This window comes from Nyctereutes procyonoides, unplaced genomic scaffold (assembly GCF_905146905.1).
Source record: "Nyctereutes procyonoides isolate TBG_1078 unplaced genomic scaffold, NYPRO_anot_genome, whole genome shotgun sequence".
NCBI lineage: Eukaryota > Metazoa > Chordata > Mammalia > Carnivora > Canidae > Nyctereutes > Nyctereutes procyonoides.
In genome coordinates this window covers 72,344,411-72,360,746 of record NW_026575052.1, presented here as the reverse complement: position 1 = coordinate 72,360,746, position 16,336 = coordinate 72,344,411, and the positions used below count along the sequence as shown (strand labels likewise).

The following is a 16,336-nucleotide window of genomic DNA, read 5'->3' as shown; positions in this document are numbered from 1 at the left end:
AAGGATGCCTTTACACCCTGCTGCTCTCACGCTGTCTTTCTCTCCTCTGGTTTCTTCTGGCACATCAGTGGTTTCTTTGTTAATGTTGTTCTCATTCAGATATTGATTTTTTCATCATTTGCTTATTTTTTTATTGTAGAGTTTGACAGTTCTGTATATATTCTATGTGCTCTTTGCCAAGTACATGATTTGCTCTTATTTTATCCCAAATTGGAGCAAAGTTTTTATTTTTGATGAAGTACAATTTATAAATTTATTCTTTTATGGATCATACTTTTGTTATCAAACTTAATAACCCTGTACCCAATCTTAAATCCCAAAGATTTTTTTCCTGTGTTTTCTTGTTATTTATTTAGTTTTTAAGTGAGCTCTATGCCCAATATGGGGCTTGAACCTGATTGTGAGATTAAGAGTTTCATGTTCTATTGACTTAGCCAGCCAGATGCCCCTCTTTTAAAAATATTATAGTTTTATGTTTTACTTTTAAATCTCTGATTCATTTTGAGTTAATTTTTATATAAAGGGTAAGACTTTTTTTTTTTACCTTGTCTCTTTGCCTGTGGATTTCCAAATGCTCCATGCCAACCATTTGTTGAAAAGTCTGTCTTTTTTTTTTTTTTTTTTTTGAAAAGTCTGTCTTCTTCCATTGAATTGCTCTTGCACCTTTGTCCAAAATCAGCTGGGCATCTTTGGATGTATTTCTGGGTTTTCTGTTCTGTTACGTTGATCTTTGCATCTTTGTCTCTGGCTGGCAGTACCAGGTGTCTTAATTATAGTACATGATGATTTTTCAGTCACATGGATGATTCTACTTTATTCTTTCACAAAATTATTTTCATTATCTAGTTTCTTTGTGTTGTTGGTTTTTAAATATATATTTTATTTTATTTTTTTTAAAGATTTTATTTATTCATGAGACACACACACACACACACACACACACACACACACACAGGCAGAGATACAGGCAGAGGGAGAAGCAGGTTCCATGCAGGGAGCCTGACGTGGGACTTGATCCTGGGTCTCCAAGATCAGGCCCTGGGCTGAAGGCAGATGCTCAACCGCTAAGCCAACCCAAGCATCCCCCTTTTTGGTAGTTTTTTTTTTTTTTTAATTTTTATTTATTTATGATAGGCACACAGTGAGAGAGAGAGAGGCAGAGAGACACAGGCAGAGGGAGAAGCAGGCTCCATGCACCGGGAGCCCGACATGGGATTCGATCCCGGGTCTCCAGGATCGCGCCCTGGGCCAAAGGCAGGCGCCAAACCACTGCGCCACCCAGGGATCCCCCTTTTTGGTAGTTTTTAAAGTACAAATTAAAATTTGAAAATAGTTACAGGGCTAGCATTGGCTGGGTGGGTCATTTGGAAGAGCATATGACTGTTGATCTTGGAGTTGTGAGTTCAAGTTCCATTTTGAGTGTAGAGATTACTAAACAAAAATTAAGTAACTTTAAGAAAAAATTTAGGAGCCTCGGTGTCCATCAAAAGATGAATGAATAAAGAAGATGTGGTTTATGTATACAATGGAATATTACTCAGCCATAGAAATGACAAATACCCACCATTTGCTTCCATGTGGATGGAACTGGAGGGTATTCTGCTGAGTGAAATAAGTCAATCGGTGAAGGACAAACATTATATGGTCTCGTTCACTTGGGGAATATAAAAAAATAGTGAAAAGGAGTAAAGGGGAAAGGAGAGAAAATGAGTGAAAATATCAGTGAGGGGGACAAAACATGAGAGACACCTAACGAACAAGGGGGTAGTGGAAAGGGAGGTGGGCGGGTGTTGGGGTGACTGGGTGATGGGCACTGAGGGGGACACTTGGTGGGGTGAGCACTGGGTGTTATGCTGTATGTTGGCAAATTGAACTCCAATAAAATAAATAAATAAAATTCAAAAAATTAAAAAAATTAAAAAGTTAAGGGCTATGACCAGTTTTGTAATGGGTGAATTGGAGTAAGTTATATTTTTTAAGGAAGGAATTCATCTCATATAAGCTGTCAGTTATGTGTGGAGTTGTTCATCGCATTCCCTTATTACTCTTTTGATGTCTGCGGGATCTGTACTGATATCCCCTCTTTCATTTTTGATATTGGTGATTTGTCTTCTCTCCTTTTCTTTGTCAGTGTTGCTAGAGGTTTATCAATTTTATTGATCTTTTGAAAGAAACAACTCCTTGTTTTGTTGACTTTATTTTTTCTATTTTAAATTTCTTTGATTTCTGCTCTTATATTTATTTTTATCTGCTTTCTGCTTGCTTTGAGTTTATTTTGTTCTTTTTTTAGTTTCCCGAGGTGAAGCTTAGATTATTGATTTGGGACTCTTCCACTTTGTGCATTGTTAGAGATTTTCCCCTTATCACTGGTTTAGCTGGGTCCCACAAATTTTATTATATTTTATTTTCATTTTAATTCAGTTTATTATATTTTTTCATTTTCGTTGCAGCTTCCTCTTTATTATTGTGTCACTTTCTTCTGGCCTGTGTGGTTTCTGATAAGAAATTTGTTCCCAGGGCAGCCCCAGTGGCGCAGCGGTTTAGCGCCGCCTGCAGTCCAGGGCGTGATCCTAGGGACCCTGGATCGAGTCCCACATCAGGCTCTCTGTATGATGCCTGCTTCTCCCTTTGCCTGTGTCTCTGCCTCTCTCTCTGTCTCTATGAATAAATAAAAAATCTTAAAAAAAAATTTGTTCCCAAATTATTTTTCTTCTATAAATAAAATGTTTTTCTTTTGCTACTTTCAAGATGTTTCCTGTGTTTAGACTTCAGAAGTTGAATTAGGTTGTGTTTAGAGGTAGATGCCTTTAGAATTATCCCTTTGGACATTTGCTCAGCTGCTTCATTCTGTGGTTTTATGGCTTACCAAAATGGTAGTTTTTCTAGCTGTTATTTATTTGAGTACTTTTTCAGTTCCACTTTATTTCTCCTCTTCTTCCTGAGACTCTGATGACATAAATGTTAAGATTATTTGTTATATTCCCAAAGATCTCTGAGAGTCTGTTCATTTTTGTTTTTTCTCCACTCTCTGGTGCTTACATTGAGTAATTTTCATGGTTACATCTTCTAGTTCATGAATTCTTTTACTCTCTTTCCTTAATTCTACTGTTGAGGTCATGCATTGAGCTCTTTATCTTGAATATCGTACTTTTCAGTTCTAAAAATTTCCATTTTTTCTTTATATTTTCAGTTTCTGCTAAGGCTTTTTATATTTCTGTGCTCATGGAATCCTTTTTTTCCCCCTAAAGATTTTATTTATTTATTCATGAGAGACACACAGAGAGAGGCAGAGACTTAGGCAGAGGTAGAAGCAGGCTCCTTGCGGGGAGCCTGTTGCCAAACTCCAACTCAATCCTAAGACCCCAGGGTCATGCCCTGAACCCCAAGGCAGATACTCAACCATTGAGCCACCCAAGGGCCCCATCATGGAATCCTTTTTTTAAAAAAATTTTAACATAGGGCTTGAATTTACAACCCTGCGATGCAGAGTAGCATAATCTACTGACGGAGCCAGTTAGGTGCCCCTCAGAGTCATTTTTATTATGACTGCCATAAAACCTTTTTTTTTAATTTTTTATTTTTTATTTATGATAGTCACAGAGAGAGAGAGGCAGAGACACAGGCAGAGGGAGAAGCAGGCTCCATGCACCGGAAGCCTGACGTGGGATTCGATCCCGGCTCGCCAGGATCATGCCCTGGACCAAAGGCAGGCACTAAACCGCTGTGCCACCCAGGGATCCCCCTGCCATAAAATCTTCATCAGATAATTCTAACGTTGGTCAGATGTTAAAATTATAAATATCTCAGTGTTGGCACCTATTAATTATTTTTTTCATTCAGTTTGAGGTCTTCTGGTCTTGTTATGACAAATGATGTTTGATTGAAACATGAACATTTTTTGGAGTACCTAGGTGACTTGGTTAAATGTCTGCCCTTGGCTCAGGTCATGACCAGCATCTTGGGATCGAGCCCTTTATTGGGCTTCCTGCGGGGAGCCTGCTCCTTCTCCCCCTGCCTGCTGCTCCTCCCCCTGCTTATGCTCTTTCTGTCAAATAAATAAAATCTTAAAAAAAATATTTTTTTGTGTGTTATGCTATGGGACTTTGCATCTTACATAAACCTGTTTTAGCTAGGTTTCTCTAACTTGCCTGACAAGAGGAGTTGTGAGTGTCATCTCCTTATGCCAGGTATGAGATGAAGTTCATGTTCCCCATTGGGCCTTTGTTGACACTTGAGGGAGGCTGCTTGTTAATGCTGAACAGTATTGGCAAATTATGACTCTCTACCTGATTTCCACAGTGAATGTGGCCTCACTTACCACTGTGTATTGGTAAAACTCCTAACTCCTTGCTGTACCTTCTGACACCACTCCACGGGATAGGTTTTGTTTCCTTGTTACTGCCAGATGAAAGTAGAAGTCCATCCTTCCCTTATCACCATTGAGGGACATGCTGTTTACCATCTAGTGAGGCTGAAAATTCTGGTTACCTACCTGACCTGCTCTTATACTACCCCAGTGGTAGTCTTGGGAGGATTCAGTCTCACAAGGGTGGTTGTTAAGTTCCCTACTTGACCAATTGTAAGAGTGGGTAGGATTAGTTTTTCTGTGATGTTAAGCTGGGTAGAGTACTATCTAAAAGTTTTCTTTCCTTACTAATATGATCCCTTCCTGGCTGTTTGTCTACAGAGACAGAGAGAGAAAGAGACAGGAAGCCTTTTGTTTGAGCTTTTTGGGGAGGGTGAGGGTTCTGTGCTTTTTGGTGCTTCTGCATTGCTGACTTATTCCATTCCAAGAGTGGGATATAGTAGGCAAAAAAAAAAAAAAAACTCTTGATAACGTCACTAGCATGTTATTCCTTGGGTCCCGTGGTTTCTAGCTAATTTGCCTTAATATGTTTCGGAATATGTTTGTTTTATTTAAAATGTCCACAGGTTTTTTGTTTTTTAAAGGTTTTATTTATTGGGACGCCTGGGTGTTTCAGCGGTTGAGCATTTGCCTTTGGCTCAGGTTGCGATCCTGTGTCCCCCGGATCGAGTTCTGCATTGGGCTTCTTGCATGGAGCCTGCTTCTCCCTCTGCCTATGTCTCTCTGCCTTGCTCTCCGAGCCTCTATGAATAAATAATTAAAATATTTTTTTAAAGATTTTAAAAACCTTTACATTATTTTTAAAGATTTTATGTATTCATGAGAGACACAGAGAGAAAGGCAGAGACATAAGCAGAGGGAGAGGTAGGCTCCTTGGGGGGAGCACAATGTGGGACTTGATTCCAGGACCCCAAGATCACAACCTGAGTCAAAGGCAGATGCTCAACGACTGAGCCACCCAGGTGTCCCAAGGGTTATTGTATTCTTCCTGATTTTCTGTTTTCTGGTTCTGTCAATTGACAGAGGTTTGTTGAAATCTCCAAATACAATTGTGGGTTTTCCCTTTTTTTTGTTGTTGTTATGTTATTATTGCTTCATGTATTTTGAAGATGTTGAGGATTTATGTATTTTCTTAATGAGTGAAACCCTTTATGTTTGTAAAATGATCCTCTTTTTTTCCTGATAATTTTGTTGATTTTTACTTTTTACTGTGGTATCATTAACATAAAGCGTTATTATAAATTTCAGGTGTACAGTATAACTCAGCAATTTTATGTATTTCTCAGTGCTTATCAAAATAGGTGTACTTTTGGGGGTGCCTGAGTGGCTCAGTCAGTTAAGTGTCTTCCTTCAGCTCAGATCATGATCCCAGAGTCCTGGAATTGAGTCCTAAGTCTTGCTCCCTACTCAGTGAGGAATCTGCTTCTCCCTCTCTCTGCTCTTGTGCTTTTCATTCCCTCGCTTTCTCTCTCTCCTCAAAATAATAAAATCTTAAAAAAAAAAGTGTACTTTTAATCCATTTTACTATTAATCTTACCTGTTTTACCCATCCCCCACCCACTTCCCCTCTGGCAACCACCAGTTTTCTATGTGTCTGTTTTATGGGTCTGTTTCAGCTTTTTGTTCATTTATTTTTTAGGATCCACATGTAAGCAAAATCATATGGCATTTGTCTTTCCCAGTCTGACTTATTTTAGTTAGCATTATACTCACTAGGTTCATTCATGTCACAAATGGAAAGAGTCATTTTTCTTTTTTTTTTTTTTTGGCTGAGCAATAATATTCCATTGCACACAAACACACACCCTTTTATACATTCATCTATCCGTAGACACTTGGGTTACCTCCCTATTTGGCTGTGGTAAATAATGCTGCGGTAAACATAGAGAGATGCATATGTATTTTTGAATTAGTGTTTTTATTTTATTTAGGTAAATACTCAGAAGTGGAATTAGTGAATTGTCTGATACTTCTGTTTCTAATCTTTTTTTGTTTTGTTTTGTTTCTGATTTTTTGAGAGGCCTTTATACTGTTTTTTTTTCCACAGCTGCATCAATTTGCATTCCCACAAACAGTGCATGAGGGTGTTTTTTTCCTTCCACATGTTTACCAACACTTGTTTCTTGTATTTTTGTTTTTAGCTGTTCTGACAGGTGTGAGGTGATACCTCATTGTGGTTTTGATTTCTATTTCCCTGATAATGAATGATGGTGAGCATCTTTTCATGTGTCTGTCGACCATCTATCTGTGTGTATCTATTCAAGGCTTCTGCCCACTTTTTAATCAGACTTTTTTGGTGTTGAGTTGTATAAGTTCTTTATATATTTTGGATATTAGCCCCTTATCAAGACATATAATTTACAAATATTTTCTTACACTCCTTGGGGTTGCCTTTTCATTTTGTTGAAGATTTCTTTAGCTATGCAAAGCTTTTTTTTTTTTTTTGATGTAGTCCCAAAGTTTATTTTTGCTTTTATTTTATTTTTATATGGTTTTATTTGCCTGAGGAGACATATCTATGTTTCTATGGCTGATGTCAAAGATATTAACTACCAATGTTTTCTTCTAGGAGTTTTTGGTTTCATGTCTCACATTTAGGTCTTTAATCTATTTTGAGTTTTTTTTTTTTTTTTTTTTGTATAACTGAGAAAATGGTCCAGTTTTGTTGTTGTTGTTTTTTTTTTTTTGCATGTAATTATCCAGTTTTCCCAGCACCGTTTGTTGAAGAGACTGTCTTTTCCCCATTATATGTTCTTGCTTCTTTTGTCATAGATTAATTGACTATAAAAGCATAGGGTTATTTCTGAGCTCTCTATTTTGTTCCACTGGTATGTGTTTTTATGCCATTACTATACTGTTTTTTTTTTTTTTAAGATTTTATTTATTTATGAGAGAGAGAGAGAGAGAGAGGCAGAGACACAGGCAGAGGGAGAAGCAGGCTCCATCAAGGGAGCCTGATGCGGGACTTGATCTCGGATCTCCAGAATCACGTCCTGGGCTGAAGGCGGTGCTAAACCTCTGAGCCACCCGGGCTGCCCTGTTTTCAAGTTTTTCAGTCAGTGATTTATAGCTTTCAGAGTACAGGTCTTTCACCTCCTTGGTGTAATTGTAAATGGGATGATTTTTAAAATTTCTGTTTCTGCTACTTTGTTATTAATGTATAGAAATGCAACAGAGTTCTATAAATTTTTTATCTTCTGACTTTACTGAATTTGTTTATCAATTCAAACAGTTTTTTGGTAGAGCCTTTAGAATTTTCTATGTATAGGATCATGTCATCTACAAATAGTGACAGTTTTACTTCTTCCTTACCAATTTGGATGCTTTTTATTTCCTTATTATTTTTTAAACATTTAATTTATTTGAGAGTGAATGAGAGAGAGAGCAAGCAAGGGGAGGAGCTGAGCAGGGAGCCTGATTCGACACTGGATCCCAGCACTCCAGGATCATGATCTGAGCTAAAGGCAGCCACTTAACCGACTGGGCTCCCTAAGTGCCCTGAAGATGCTTTTTATTTCTTTTTGTTATCTGATTGCTATAGCTAGGAGTTTAGGTACTATGTTAAATAAAAGTGGTTACAGTGAGCATCCTTGTCTCAGTCCCTGATCTTATAGGAAAAACTCTCAGTAGTTCACCACCATGGACTATGATGTCAGCTGTGGGTTTTTCATGATCTTCATTTGCTGGGATATATTCCCTTAACAACTACTTTGTTGAAGGGATTTTTATCATGAATGGATGTTCTACTTTTTCCAATACTTTTTCTGCATTTATTGAGATGATCATGTTTTTTATCCTTTCTCCTGTTTATATATCAGGTTGATTTATTAGCAAATACTGAATTACACTTGCATCCCAGGAATAAATCCCACTTGGTTGTGGTGAATGCTTCTTTTTAATATATTGTTGGGTTTAGTTTACTAATATTTTGTTGAGGATTTTTACATCTGTATACATTAGAGATACTGGGTTGTCCTCTTTTCTGGTAGTCCTTATCTGGTTTTATTATCAGTAATGCTGGCTTCTTAGAATTTTCCTTCCACTTTTTTTTTTGTAGTTTTGTAATAGTTTTATTTATTTATTTTTTATTTATTTATGATAGAGAGAGAGAGAGAGAGAGGCAGAGACACAGCAGAGGGAGAAGCAGGCTCCATGCACCGGGAGCCCGACGTGGGACTCGATCCCGGGTCTCCAGGATCGCGCCCTGGGCCAAAGGCAGGCGCCAAACCACTCGCCACCCAGGGATCCCTGTAATAGTTTTAGAAGAATACATATCAAACTCTTTAAATGTTAGATAGAATTCACCTGCATTAAATCCTTTTATCTTTATGAAATGACCCTCTTTTTCCTTTCTTTTTCTTTTCTCCTTTTTTAATTGGAGAGGGAGAGTGCACAGGAGCAGGGAGAGAGGCAGAGAGGTAGAAGCAGACTCTCCACTGAGCAGGGAGCCAGTGCATGGCTCAATTCCAGGACCCTGGGGTCATGACCTGAGCTGAAGGCTGACACTTAACTGACTGAGCCACCCAGGAACCCTCATCTTCTTTTTTACTTTACTTTTTTTTTTTTAAGATTTTTAAAAAATTTATTCATGAGAGATACAGAGAGAGGCAGAGACGTAGGCAGAGGGAGAAGCAGGCGCCCTCCCGGGAACCTGATGTGGGACTTGATCCTGGATCATGGGATCAGCCCTGAGCCAAAAGACACTTAACTGCTGAGGCACCCAGGCATCCCTTCTTTTTTTCTTGGTAATATTTATTTTTAAATTTATTTTATGTGATATTAATAAAACAATTTTAACTTTCTTTTGATTCTCCATGATATAATAATGACCTTTTTTTCCTGGATGCTTTCTTAGAGATTTTTTTCTTTATCTATGATTTTTGGCAATTTAATCATATATCTTCGTTTACATTTCTTTTATTGTCTATATTGACACAGTTAACATTTCTTAATATTTCTGTTGCTTGGTGTTCATTTACAGAGTTGCTTCATTCTGTTGCGTTTATAATATTAAATATGGTGATTTGTTGACATTTTCTGATTGTTTTTTTACTGCAATTTCTCCTCTTTAGTGGCTCAAATACAAGTATATTTGGCCTTTTGAAGTTATCTTAAAGCTAACTTATACTCTATTTTTTTTTTTTTTTTTTAGTAAATTGTATGTTCAGCTAGGGGTTTAAATTCATGACCCTAAGGTAGAGTTTCATGCTCTATTGACTAAGCTAGCCTGGTGCCCCACACTCTTCATTTTTTTTTTTAAGATTTTATTCATTTATTCATCACACACACACACACACACACACACACGCACACACACACAGAGGCAGAGACACAGGCAGAGGGAGAAGCAGGCTCCATGCAGGGAGCCTGACGTGTGGGACTCGATCCCGGGTCTCCAGGATCAGGCCCTGGGCTGAAGGTGGTGCTATAAACCGCTGAGCCACCTGGGCTACCCACACTCATTTTTTTTTTTTCCCACTCTTCATTTTTTAAAGTAGTTTTTCTATTTGTTTCATTTTAGTTAGTAGCTCTTCATTTGACTTCTTGTGCTGTAAATCTCATAGTATGTTTTTCATCTTTGTAGTTTTCATTTCTAGAAGTTTAAAGTTTTAAAAATTTTTATTCATATTTCTGCTTAACATGTTTAATGTTTTTTTCTAGCTTTTTGAACATATGGAATGTATTCACTGTAGTTATTTTATAGAACTTGTGCATCAGTTCTGTTATCTGTTATGTCAAGATTGATTTGAACAGCTGGTTTTTGTTTCATTATTGGGTGTAATTTATTGCTTTTGTGTTTGTCTTTTATACTTTTGATTTTTAGTCATTGTGAATTTTATCTTGTTATTTCTTCATTTTAGTATGCCTAAAAATACTATTGTACTTTGTTCTGTGACATGGTTAAGTTATTAGAAAAGTTTTTCCCTTTTGGATCTTGCTTTTATGTTTTGTTTGGATAGACCAGAACTCTGTTTAGTCCAGGGTTACCTTTTCCTTCTTTCTGAGGCATAATCTGTCTTAGTATTCTGATGTGGTATTAATTATTAGGTTTTTTTTTTTTTATTCTGGCTTTTGGGAACAAGCGTTATTTGCATCTTTGTGGGAGTTCTGGTTCTGTTATCTCTGATTTATCTGGTGGTTCTCTTCCTGACTTTGAATAGTTAGTCCTCTCACCTGCATGTGCTGATTACTGCTCACTCAACAGTTTCTAGGTAAGTCTGTGTAGATATTTTCATTTTTCTCTCTCTCTTCACCTCTTCTCAGTGTTGGTCTCCCTTGTGACCTGTAGCCACCCTGGCTTCCTTGGACTCCCAGCTCCATTTCTTCAGTTTGAGGAGACCACATGCTCTGCCTGGGTTGCTTTTCCCTGTTCCATGGCCTGGAAACTCTGAAGGCATTAAGTGGGGCAAATGTATGGCCTCTGTAGTTTCTTTCTTGTTTCCCAGGATTACTGTCTTTCATTACTTGGCAAAATCTTCAGGTCTATTGTTCATACATTTTGTTAGGTTTTTATTATTTCATGCAGAAGGCTGAATTTGGTTCCTTTTACCCGATCTTGAGTATCATAAGTGATATTATTGTGCTTTTTATTATTATTATTGCTTTTTATTTTCATTATGACTAGTGATATTGAGCACATTTTAATTTGCTTATTGACCATTCATGTGTTTTCTTTTGTGGAGAGTTTGCTCAAGCCTTTCACCCTTTTCCTTCTTTCTTTTTTTTTTTTAATCATTGTCTTTTTTTTTTTTTTTTTAATTGCAAAAGGTTCTTACGTGTTCTGGATACTAGTCCTTTGTTAGACAAATGTTTTTGGTAAGTTGTTTCTTGAAGGTTGTAGTTTTTTACTTAACTGCTTTCGATGAGCAGAGGTTTTTGTGTCTAAAGAAGTCTAATTTGAAAAAAAAAGTATTTTGTCAGTTTTTTTTTTCTTTGTTGCCTATTATGTGTAAGCGAAGATACTTTTGTCTAACCCTGAAATCATGAAGGTAATTTCTTTTGTTTTTTCTAAAACTTTGATTTTGCTAATTTATATTTAGGTCTCTAATGCATCTCAAATTAAGTTTTGTAAGTGTGTTTTTTGTTTTTTTTGTTTGATTTTTTTTTTTTTTTTTTTGCATCTGGATAACCAGTAGTTTCTGTATCTTTGTTGAAAAGAGTCTCCATTCCTTACTGGCTTGCTTTGGTGAAATAGCACCAACCTGCCTAAGTGAGCTCTATTTTAGAAATATTCATTCTGTTCCATTGATCTATTTGTCTATCCTTTCATCATTACAATACTAGTTTATTTGTATTTTATAGTAACTCTTGAGGGCCATTTTGCAACCTTCTTTATTTTTTTCAAGATTGCTTTGTATATTCTAAGTTTTTAGCACTTCCATATAAATTTCAGTATTAGCTTTTCCAGGGGCGCTTAGGTGGCTCAGTCAGTTAAGTGTCTGCCTTCAACTCAGGTCATGATCCCAGGGTCCTGGGATTGAGCCCCATGTTGGGCTTTCTGGTCAGTGGAGAGTCTGCTTCTCTCTTTCCATCTGTGCTCCTTGTCTCCCTTTCAAATAAATAAGTAAAATCTTAAAACAACAACTAGCTTTTCTATTGCTTCAAAAAGGCTCATTGGATTCTGATTACCTTTGGCTTTCAATCCATAGATCAGTTTGAGGATAATTGACATGTTAACAGTGTTGAGTCTTCCCTTCCATTATCATGCTATATCTCCGTTTACTTAGATCATCCTTGTTTCCTCAACAATATTTGTAGTTTTCAGTCTTTGGTATTGCAAATCTTTTGTTTAAAAAATTTTTTTTTTAGATTTTTCCTATTACAATGTTACCATAAGTGGTATTTTAAACAATTCAGTTTCCTTATTATTTGTTCTTAGTATATGAAAACAGAATTGACTTCTGCATATTCACTTCTGTCTTACAACCTTATGTAACTCATTGATTCTATGAGTATTTTTGGTAGATAAATCAGATTTTTTGTAGGAGATGATCATATTATAACTTTTACCTTTTTCTAATTTGCATTCTTTTTATTTTCTTCTCTTATTGCATGTATTTAAATCCTGATTCCGTTCAGATTCATACCATTAGTTATAATGTCAGCTGTAGGCTTTTTATTAATGACTTTTATTAGGCTGTTTAAAAATACAGGTTTTATTATTATCTAAGTATGGCAGTAAGGCTGACAGAATAGTAGAGGACTTCCATTAGAAATTATCAATTATGAAAATAAAGGCAAGATCCTTTATTTTGGTTTCCATGGAAAGGAATAGTCAAAGAATAGGAATCAGGTTTAGGATTATCTAGTTTGAGTAATTTGAGAGGGTTTGGGGTTTAGGGGCTGTCCATAGTTGTCTGGTACCTTTCCCTTGGGTGATGAGGGTAGGGGGGAATATTGTGGCCAGAGTATAAAATAAAGATGTTTGGGGCTATGGGCTCTGGATTGGTTGGTTTGCATATGAAATCTAGCTCTGGAGCATTGTTAGCTATCTTAAGGAATTAGATAGCTCTGAGAAGGGCAGTCCCTCCAGAGTCACCAAGGCCCAAAGTATCAAAAATACAGAATGAAAAGATATGATTAATAAACAGGTTATGTAAGAGTCTATTGCTAGTTTTCTGACAGTTTATAGCATAAATGGGTATTGAGTTTTGTGTAATGTTTTTTTCCACATCTATAGAGATGATTTTTTTTAAAATTTTATTTATTCATTCATGACAGACATGGAGAGAGAAAGAGGCAGATTCACAGGCAGAGGGAGAAAGAAGCAGGCTCCAGGCAGGGAGCCCGACGCGGGACTTGATCCTGGGTCTCCAGGATCACACCCTGGGCTGAAGGCGGCGCTAAACCGCTGAGCCACCTGGGGTGCCCTATAGAGATGATTATATATTACTGTAAAATTAATATGGTAAATTTCAGGGACACCTGGGTGGCTCAGCGATTAAGCATCTGCCTTTGGCTCAGGGTGTGATCCTAGAGTCCCAGGACAGAGTCCCACATTGGGCGCCCTGCAAGGAGCCTGCTTCTCCCTCTGCCTGTGTCTCTGCCTTTCTCTCTCTCTCTCTGTGTGTGTCTCTCATGAATAAATAAAATCTTTGGAAAAAAAATATGGTGAATTTCATTGTTTTATTTTCAAATGTTTTATCAGTCTTGTATTCTTGGGATAATTTTTGCTTGGTTATTGTGTATTATCCTTTTTTATATTTCTGTATTGAAATTGCTAATACTTTGTTAAATATTTTTACATCTATGTACATAAGGGATGTTAGTCTGTAATTTTTTTGTATTTTCTGTTCAGGTTTTGGTATTATTAATATTATTAGGCATATTTATTAGTATTATCCATGCTGAGCTTAGAAAATAACTTCAGGATTGTTTTCTGTATTCTGTAAGTGTTTTTGTTAAGTTGATGCTGTTTTTTTCCTTGATATGTATATTTTTAAAGACTTTATTGGCTCCTGAGAGACACACAGAGAGAGGCAGAGACACAGGCAGAGAGAGAAGCAGACTCTATGCAGGGAGCCCAATGCAGGACTTGATTCCAGAACTCCAAGATCATGCCCTGGGATGGAGGCAGGTGCTCAACCACTGAGCATCCAGGCACCCCTCTTTGGTGATGTTTGAAGGAATATACTAGTGTAAAAGTTTGAGCCAGAGTTTTATTTTGGGAACAGGTTTTAAGGATGAATTCAATTTAAAGGCCTCTTCAGATTTTTGTTTCATCTCGTCAGTTTTTGTTGTGTTTTTCCAGTAATTTTTCCATTCCACCTAAGTTGTTAAATTCATTAACATGAAGTTGATAGTCTTGTCCTTTTACTATCTGTGGGTTTTGTAGTGATAATTCCTTCTTTTTTCTTCATACTGGTAATTTATGTTTAAATCCATTGAGCTTGAAGTTTATCAATTTTGTTATCTTTCCCAAGGGCCAGCTTTGACTTGTATCTAAGAAATCACTGTTCACCCCTAGGTCATGAAGATTTATTCCTGTTTCTTTCGAAGAGTTTTATACAGTTAGCTCTTATATTTAAGTATATGATCCATTTTGAGTTATTTTTATATATGATATGAATAAGGAGTCCAACTTAATATTTTTTGTTTGTAGATTAGAATTGTTAATATATCAGCTTTATAAAGCTGTTTGTATTAGTTTTTTTTAAATCTTTTTATTTTTTTATTTTATTTTATTTTATTTTTTAAATTTTTATTTATGATAGTCACACAGAGAGAGAGAGAGAGGCAGAGACATAGGCAGAGGGAGAAGCAGGCTCCATGCACCGGGAGCCCGACATGGGATTCGATCCCGGGTCTCCAGGATCGTGCCCTGGGTCAAAGGCAGGCGCTAAACCGCGGCGCCACCCAGGGATCCCTTGTATTAGTTTCTTAGCATTCCACTAGTAATTTCAATATATTTCCTTTTTGTTGTGTATTTATATAGTGTACCACTTACGGTTAATATTGTATTACAAAAAAAATATTGTACTACATTTTAAATCTGTAGAAATCTTGCAATCGTAGAGATTCTTTGACATAACCTCTGTCTGCTCAGTTATGTTATTGCCATGTGTATTAGATCTATGTTACAGACCCCAGAAAACAATATGACAACTTTTGTTTTCAGTAATCCTATGTATTTTTAAGAATTTAAGAACTAAAATTTTTATATTTTCTAGATATTTAACATTTGTGGTCCTCTTTTTTTTGCTTCCTAAAGATTTGCATTCTCATTTAGTACCATTTCCCTTCATTTTGAAGAATTTCTGTTAGCATTTGTTGTAGTCCATGCCTCCTGCTAATGAATTTTGTTTGCTGCCTTTTATGTGAAAATACCTGTTTCAGCTTCATTTTTGAAGGGTATATTAGTTGGATAGAAAATTCTGCATTGAACTACAGTTGTTTTTTTTTGAAGCTTCTTTTATTCTCTTTTGACTTCCATAGTTTATGATGAGAAATCAGCCATTTATTTAGTAACTGTTCCCCTTTATTTGCTGTGCCATTTTTCTCTTGGCTCCTTGATGACATTCTCCTTTGCTTTTTAGCAAGTAGTTGGGGTTCTTTTTTTTTTTTTTTTTTTTTAGTACTTGGGGTTCTTGAGGCCCACTGAGCTTTTTGAATTTATAAAGTTCTCTTTCTTCAAATCAAAATTTTATTCCGTTTTTCAAAACTTACATTTTGCTGTATTCTCATATTCCATATTTTCTTTCTTCTCACCCCTTTTCCTCCTCCTTTTTCAGACCATCAATTATACATCTTAGATTTCTCACAAGTTTTTTTTTTTTATTAAGATTTTATTTATTTATTTAAGAGAGAGAGGAAACATACAAGTGCTGGGGAGGGGCAGAGGGCGAGGGAGAAGCAATCTCCTTGCTGAGCAGGGAGCCCCACATGGGGATTGATCCCAGGACTCTGGGATCATGGCCTGAACTGATGCTTAGCCATCTGTCCACCCAGGCACCCCTTTTTATTTTATTCTATTTAAATAATTGGATTTGGATTATTTGTTCTTTGGATGTTGAGTTTGATAAGTTCTTTATAGATTTTGGATACTAGCTCTTTAAGTGATATGTCATTTGCAAATACCGCCTCCCATTCTGTAGGTTGTCTTTTGGTTTTGTGGACTGTTTCCTTTGCTGTGCAAATGCCTTTTTGTCTTGATGAAGTCACAATAGTTCCATTTTTGCCTTTGTTTCCCTTGCTTTTGGAGACCTGTCTAATAAAAGTTGCTGCAGCCAGGGTCACAAAGGTTGTTGCCTATATTCTTTTCTAGGATTTTGGTGGTTCCTGTCTCACATTTTAGGTCTTTCATCCATTTTGAGTCTATTTTTGTTTATGGTGTGAGGAAATGGTCCAGTTTCATTCTTCTGTATGTGGCTGTCCAATTTTCCCAACACCATTTCTTGAAGAGACTGTCTTTTTTCCATTGGATCTTCTTTCCTGCTTTGTTGAAGATTAGTTGGCCATAGAATTGAGGGT

At 36.6% G+C, this 16,336-nt stretch overlaps 1 protein-coding gene and 1 non-coding gene across 14 annotated transcripts in view; one reads left to right on the top strand and one right to left on the bottom strand.

Moving 5' to 3' along the window:
* Positions 1-16,336, top strand: part of MLLT10 (MLLT10 histone lysine methyltransferase DOT1L cofactor) — a 249,767-nt gene that overhangs the window by 36,709 nt on the left and 196,722 nt on the right. The window lies entirely within an intron of this gene.
* On the bottom strand, positions 60-124 carry LOC129514312 (small nucleolar RNA SNORD42). Its single transcript, XR_008665384.1, has one exon. It is a non-coding gene; the product is annotated as a small nucleolar RNA SNORD42 (small nucleolar RNA).